Here is a 7,908-nt window from a genome sequence, read left to right on the forward strand (position 1 = left end):
GAATAAGATTTGAGAAGATTCCCTTCTGGGATAATGTTCTGGGTTGCTTGTTCTGAAGATAATTAGAGGATTCAACCATTTTCATTATTCACTAAAGTAGGCACTAACCCCCAAAAGAAAGAAAGAAAGAAAGAAAGAAAGAAAGAAAGACTGTTAGATCATGCAGTGAGGTAGAACAGACTCCATGTTTGAAAAAATAAAGGTGGGATATTTTCCATTTCTTTCTGTCCTATTAGGGAGGTTACTTATAAATACTATGAACACATGTACACTTCTATGTAACACACATAGCAGTTTTGTTGTATAAAGATTCTTTGCTTGTTATCATTACAAAATGAGAAATTGTTCTATACCTATAGTCTAAGAGCTTTAAATGATGCATTCTGCTCCTGGTTTGTATTTCAACAGTATTGGTCTACCAGCATGTGTTTGTGCTCCTAAACAATCTCTTTGAAGTGAAACTATGAATGTGTTGTAGCATTTATGAAAGTTATCACAGTTCCCATTCTTGATTCTTACTCTATTTCCACTTTGATTCAAGTAGCATAGAATCTGTTCAACTTTGTCCAACCTGACCTGCAGAAATCTTTACTGTGGGTTAGCTGATAATGTAATCCCTATGTAATTCTACTCTTTAGTGTTTCTGTTGATTCTGTCAAGCAGAACACCAATTAGTGTCAGTTTTTGTTGTCTTTGCAATGTGGCTGGTTGTCCTTTGGGAAGTGGATTGAAATAAAAAAATGTCAAAGGCTTATCAGGTAATAGCATTGCTATCTGAAGGCTTACAACACTGATCCTGCCAAACCAATAATTTAGCAGCAAAAGGTTCCAACATCTGATTACTGATCAAGTAAGCTACCCGGTTTTGAATGAGCTGAAACCATGTACAGATGTCCATGAAAACACAACAGAAAGATGTTTCAAGAAAGAGCTCACTGTTCCACTAAGTAACATTCATGAGTAAAATACATGAACTTGACACAATTACCAAATGTAGGCTGGAGAGAAATCAAAAAGGCTAATGTGCTATGTGGATTTTTGCTTCATTTAAATGCATTTTGAGGAGAAATCACTTACCGTATTTACTCGACTATAAGTCGACCTCATGTATAAGCCAAGGGCAAGTTTTAGGGCCAAAATTATGGATTTTGATATGACCCACGGATAAGTTGAGGATAAAATCTAGGGGCATGTAACAAAGGATCTAAAGGATAATGCAAAGGAAAACAATGCCAAAGAACTTATAAAATTCTAGCAGGCATAACTGTGATCAAAATAAAGGCTGGCTGGATGAGAGAATAGGTCTGGGGGAGGCAGTGATTCCAGGACAGATTACAATTTTGCCTTTTACCAAGGGATGGTTCCTTTTTAAAAATAAGGATTAAAGTACAGTACTTACAGTACCTATATTGACCTATGGATAAGTGGGCCCAGGGTTTTCTTGGATCAATTTTTTAACTAAAATTTCTAGACTTATACATGAGTATATATAGTAAACTATTAGTTATCATGGGTGCCAAATTATCATGGTTCAACACGAAACCCAAACAATATTCCACAGAGAGGGAATATATTTGCCTAACAGGATGTCTGTGAAACATCTACTTATCTCCTGTTTACATACATTATGAAAACAATGTATTAGGGAAATGTGGAGAAAAATCCATATGAAGTTTCACATAATTTTTTTTTAAAAAAGAAAAATTTCGGGATGAAATTAACTTAATGGCAAAGATCCTGCACTGCCTTGGCAGAGTGCAAAGTTGTGCCAAACACACTTCCACCTCCTCCTCCTCCCCTCCCCATGCATGTGCAGCCCAACTGTTTACTGCCATAATGTGCCCCCATAGCTATTTAATGGCTGCAGGAAGGTGGGGGGTGCAGCCAGAAAGACAAATATAATGCCATCCTTCTGAACATCTAGATGACTTCCAGAAGTCCATAAGTATGCCATGAGTATGCATCTGGACACTGTCTAGATGCCCAGGTCCATTGGGCAATGGGGACCACTCATCAGCACCAGACAGATAAAGTGGGCACCCAGGATTACTGGTATGGAAGGGAAGAAATGTATAAATGGACATATGCAGTGCTTGTAACAATCTTATGGCCTGGTAAGATTACTAATAATCCTTCCTGTAGTTTGATCTCAAGCTGTTCTTGATTTATAGTGTAATATAATGCAAGATATTTTACACTTTTTTAAGTGTCTGGTTTTAGTATGAATGTATGTAAACATTTCCTTTTCTTCACAACTTCTGTTTAGTCTAGAAGAACTCAAAGTGAGTAGAATAGTCATTGACTTCAATGTACTAGAGAAATTATTTGGCATGGAACATGTTTATACTTTCAACCCTTGTGAAACAGTATGGACTGACTACTAAACCATTTCTAAGAAGCATAGTGGTTCAACTGCCTCATTTGGATCCAGTTTCTTTCCCTGTTGATATAAATATAAAGTTTGAATATTAACTTCCAAAAGAAAATAAAAGCACAGCCCTTAATCATTGTAACTCAAATTTCCTGCAAATCTGGATTTCACTCCAGACACAAAAAAGAATGATATTTAACTTGCCTGTCAAAAACAAGTTATTTTTAAGGAATAGCCAGGCATTCAAAAAGTGGGTTTACAAAAAAAAAAAAAAAAAAAAAAGGGGGGGGTCAAGTATCAGGATATAAATTAAAAGGCTTTGCTATGACAAATAATGTCATAGAATTGCTACTGTATGTATATGTACAAAAACACCAGTCTCTACCAAAAATGTAGGCCATCACTCTTTAGCGTTAGCACTTTTTATTTAATTTCTCACTTAGACTCCTCCTGAAGTCAAATATAAAATATTGCATTCAATTAATTGTAAATCTAATCCCTTAAAATCACAATAGATTTTAACTTGCTTCCAGAGCCTCTGGCTGGAATTCTGATGCTGTATTTCACTGGTGTAGGCAGTGCTAGCAAGAGAAAATAGGCTATGAGCATAGTGGCTACCAATGAAATGAATAATTTCACTGCTGCATACCCTCCAATTCTCCCAGTTTCTCAGGGACTATCCTGAGAAGAGAGGAGTCCCACTAAAGAGACAGCGGACCAAAGCATCAGTAAAACCAGCAGCGGCCTCTTCTCCTCCCAGCTCCCAGATAGCCACTGTGGTCCTCTCTCTCTCTCTCTCTCTCCTCCCCCTCCCCTGTGCTGAGGTATTTTTCTTGCACGTTCTTCCTCATTAATACATTTTGTCATCTTGACCACATTCTGATGTTGTTTGGCCACATGTTTCCCCATTTTGATCTGTGAAATGTTGGAAGGCATGATGCTGCATGAACTTAGAAACAAAACCTGGTAGCATAGTAAAACAGCAGGTTTCCATCCCCTGTTTGCTCCATTCCTTCAACTAAAGACAGGTCAAACAACCCATGCTGTAATGATGACAGATTTTAGGATTTGGTAAATCTCCAAGGGATGAATGTATATAACTAATAAATCAACGCACTCAGATTGTATATACTGTCAAAAGGTGGCATATGGATGATGTAATTAAGGAGCAACCCTTATTTTAGTGGTGGAATGGGCCACTGGGAGAAAGTGATCTCTTAGGTACTGGGGACACATGATTTACCCAGATGATGGAATACTGCTGTTAATACAGTCCCAGCAATCAGACCCATTAAATACAACAACATTAGTTTCCAGATTTCTACAATGAAGTTATGCTCTTTGTAAAGTGCTGAGCAATTTTCATTATGTTTATCTGCTACATATCTCACTGCTTGTATTTCTTTTGCCATCTGCTCAAACTGGGAGTATTGTCAGCTCCAAAGCCAGAATCTTTCTTTCTTTTCTCATTGGGGAAAAAAGGAATTCATATAAACATCCTAACTTTGTAAGAGATGAGCTATGACTTGAATACTCTGAAGAATTCAGATAATTGTTATGATAGCAATCACAAAGTTATCAGAAAAGACACATACTGTTTGTCAAACCACTACAGTTTATTGTATGAATGAAATAATCTTTAGTTAATGAAGGAAATAATTGAATCTGTGGCATCAAGTCATTTTTTCCCCATTTCTCAGGACTTTGTTAGCAAAACTGTAAGCAGCTCTCCAAATGATATCCCACTCCAGTCATTTGGAAAGACCGGCCAAACTGCAGGGTGGTGATGCCACTGTCTATTGGTGTCACTTCTTTTTCATACTCAGGAGATTGGGGGCTGAGACTTTCAATTTGCCAGGGATATTTCTGGACAGATCTGTATCCTTCATGCTGTGAAAAAGATCCTTTTCTTCAGGAGGTGCTTCCTTGGACTTATGCAAAGCAGTTTTGGCAGCTTACCCTTTCTTCTGTGTGCCTGGTGTCAGCTTGACTTTGTATTTGTTGATCATTGCTGTGCATGAAGCACAGATTGGCCCAGCGAAGATGTCTTCCAGGTGGGGCTGTGCGGTTAGAGAATCAAATAAAGTCTCCCCTTCCTCATTTGTGTGCTGATCTTGGTCCAGTTCCTCCTTCTCGTATGGAGGATCTTCCAAAGTGATGGCCGCCAGCTCAGGGGTTAGTTCTTCTATCTTGACCCCCTGCACAGTCTTTGGGCCCCCTCAGGATTTCTGGGGCTGTTTTTTCACAGCCTTTTCCTTTTTGTCTTTGGTTTCTCCTCCTTATTTAACCCTGCAGAAACCAGCAACTTCATGATGAGCTCATCCTGGTCCTTGTAGCACTCCTTGATCTTTGTCAGATTACTCTTTTGCCCTCTCTTCACAGATGGCTGGGCGCCCCCATTCTTGGTACCACTCAGGGGTGGGGGCAGAGGTGAGGGGAGTGGAGTCCCATCCTCCTCTTCTTTCTCCTTTGGCAGCTCTGAATCATCCAAGTCATTTGGTTGCTTCTTCATTTCTCTCCTCTCCTTTGCTGAGAGATGAATCCAACCCTGGAACTTGCTTGAGGCTTGAGGTGTCTTTTTTACCAGCCTCATCCCTGCTATTCTCCCCTTCCTGTTGAAGTGTTTCTGTAGGATCTTGTTCATTCTCCTGGGATTCTCCCTTCTCGCCATCATCACTAATGCTTTCATCTCCATCTGGTGCATCTAAAGGCCCCATTTCTTCTGCTTCCAGTTCACTAGTGTTGCTGGTCACAGTCTCCATGTCTTCATCTTGCACTGACCTTCTGCTCACCAGCGTGTCTCCAAACACATGATTATTCCAACTTAAACAGGAAGCTGAAGCTCATCATCAGATAGGAAGGGGGGAGAAAATTCTTTTTTCCTCAGATCATGAAGCTTCCAGTAGTCAGGTATTCTCCAGTGGGAGCTGTTTTAGACACCTAATGATGATACACCCACCAGGCGCTAGTGTTGATTCAAGCATCTCAGGCAGTGCTCTAACACAGGGCCATGGTGCCTGACTCAGTGGTGACATCTAGTCATTTTTAATGTCATCAGTGTAATTAAATCATCAACATTGCCCTAATTGCTAGACAAATTCTAAGAACCAGCCTCTTTACCCAAAAGCTTCCTTGGGCCACTCCCTACCCAACCATACACATAATGGTATAATACAATTATCCTTTTGGAGATTATTTCTGATAGAAAGGTGCTTATGTTTTTGCAGCAAATGGAATAATGAAGTAACTTAAGAGGAGTCTGCCAATCATTGTCCAGGTAGGCCGGGAAACGGAATCAATAAGAACAGCTCAGCATCCTCTTACTTTACAGGGTAGATGAGAGTCTTTATGGTTTGTGGACTAAGCAGTGATGGAGGCCCTTGATTTCCTGAGCAGAAATCAAGACCAGTGGGCACCAACTAGCACAGCAACAATGAATTTTTGCACTCAGAATCACCTTTTTAAGGATTTCATTAGACAGCATGGGTCTATCCTGTCCCAGTCATCTGTAGTGGTATCTCTTCTGCCTAGAGTTTGGGTTTTTCTTTCTGGCAATGTTTCTTCATGTTCTAACCATCATATGAAGCTTTGAAGCAATAGTACTGAATCTACAGATAATACAGATAGGTATTCCTTGTGATGAATCTACAAATTAATTTTTCTTCCTGTCTCTTTCTGTCAGCTTCTTATGTCATTTACTTGATCTTTAGTTCACCTCCCTCATACAAGCTGTATTACTATTCCTCAAAGACGTCTTATATCTCCCACAACACATGTTTAATAAGACATCCATAGAACTTTCAGTGTTCAAGTTAAGCTGTTGCTGCCCCTAATTAAAGATGTAGGAGGGTGGCATTTTATTCCTTTTCCCCCAAGCCTCTCAAATTAGACTGTAAATTTTTCCACACAAGTAAGTACAGCTCCTGTCAGTATTTCTTCTATCACTATACCATCTGTGACAGATGCTTTCTGTACTTTTGAGCAATTATGCTGTGCACAGTTTCCCCAAATGTAGTACAAGCACAGCTGGGTAGACTAGATAAAGCAGAATGCAGCCTCCTAAAACTAAAAAATTCACTGATTTACAAAAGTAGATATCATTCATAGTTACATTTGATTCTTCAGCAGGTAACACACAGGGAAAGATAGAATGACTCAGAGGCCATTGGTGCTCCCAAACTCCCAGTAGTTATGCCTTGATGGGCTTCTTGATGCTATCTTTTCATAGCATCAAGAGGAAAAGCAAGAGGAACATAGCAATATGAGAAACTGCCTTATATTGATTGAGGCTATTGGTCCATTTTGCTCAGTAATGTCGCTATGACTGACAATAGCTGTCCAAGGTTTGTGGTGGGATATTTTCCTAGCCCTATGTAGGCTTAAAAAATATACAGGAGAAAGAAAAATATAACAATATTGGTTACAGGCCTGCATTTTGTCAAGATGTTGCTGTTGTCATTGTTGCTCTCAGATAAGATGGTTTGGAGAGATATCCATATAGGCAGGCCACTCCTCCCTCTGACCATGTGGGCTCTGGAAGACAAAGATGTGCAAAATCCAGGAAATAAAATGTTATTTCCATTAGCAACAGAAAAAGATACAGTTGGCCCTCCATATCCACAGATTCTTTAGCCATAGATTCAACTATCCACAGCTTGAAAATATTAATATATAAACACATTCCAAAAAGCAAATCTTGATTTTGCTATTTTGTAAAAGGGACACCATTTTACTGTGCTATTGTATTTAATGGGATCTGGGCATTCACAAATTTTGGTATCCGTAGGGGATCCTGGAACCAAACCCAGCAGCTACCAAGGCCCTACTGTATTTCCTTTAAGAAACTTATTTTTTACCACATTTTAATGTTGTTTGGCCACATGTGTCCCAATTTTCTTATATGAAATACTGGAAAGTGTTGATGCAATTCTGGAGCAAGTAAAAAAAAAGATAGCCCAAATGTTGGGTGGAAACAGGGTACTGATATGGCCCTGGTAGTTGCCCATTCCTTGTATGTTGTTTAGGGTATATATAAGTCCACACACACATGCATGTCAAGAAACAAATGACTGCTCTGAGCAATTAATATACTTTGGAACACAAATTAATTTCCTGTTAATATTCCACCCTTTATGATCTCTTATTATATAAATAATGATAACATTTCAAGATAATTTGTTATAGCAGGGGAAAAAACCCATAGGAAAGTACCCACTTACCCTTTATTAAAAGAGTTCAGGTCGCAAAATGGCAGAAGATGGACAGTTTTCTTTATAGATAGAGATTGGGTTATGCAATACAAATTTAATCAGCTGGCTAGAAGCATTTTAGAATTTTCTTTATTTGATTTAAATAATTAGAAAGTACTCTTTTTCAAAGTCAAGTCATAAAGTAAGCTTTGGAAAAAAGTATTCAGTGCAGCAGGCACAGAGTTACTAAAATGATAATTTATTTCTTCTTCTTTTAACAGTTATTCTGACTATTATCAGCTATAATTTTATTCATAGTTTTAGAACAACACATTAAGCTTTTACAAA

General features: G+C 38.7%; 1 pseudogene; it reads right to left on the reverse strand.

Annotated features, from left to right (window-relative positions):
* Window positions 1-4,176: 4,176 nt before the first annotated feature.
* Window positions 4,177-5,133, reverse strand: LOC149323747 (ribosome quality control complex subunit NEMF pseudogene; annotated as a pseudogene).
* Window positions 5,134-7,908: the final 2,775 nt, after the last annotated feature.

The sequence above is a fragment of the Sceloporus occidentalis genome, unplaced genomic scaffold (assembly GCF_023333645.1).
Source record: "Sceloporus occidentalis isolate IW3139 unplaced genomic scaffold, rSceOcc1.0.p SCAF_1, whole genome shotgun sequence".
Lineage (NCBI taxonomy): Eukaryota > Metazoa > Chordata > Lepidosauria > Squamata > Phrynosomatidae > Sceloporus > Sceloporus occidentalis.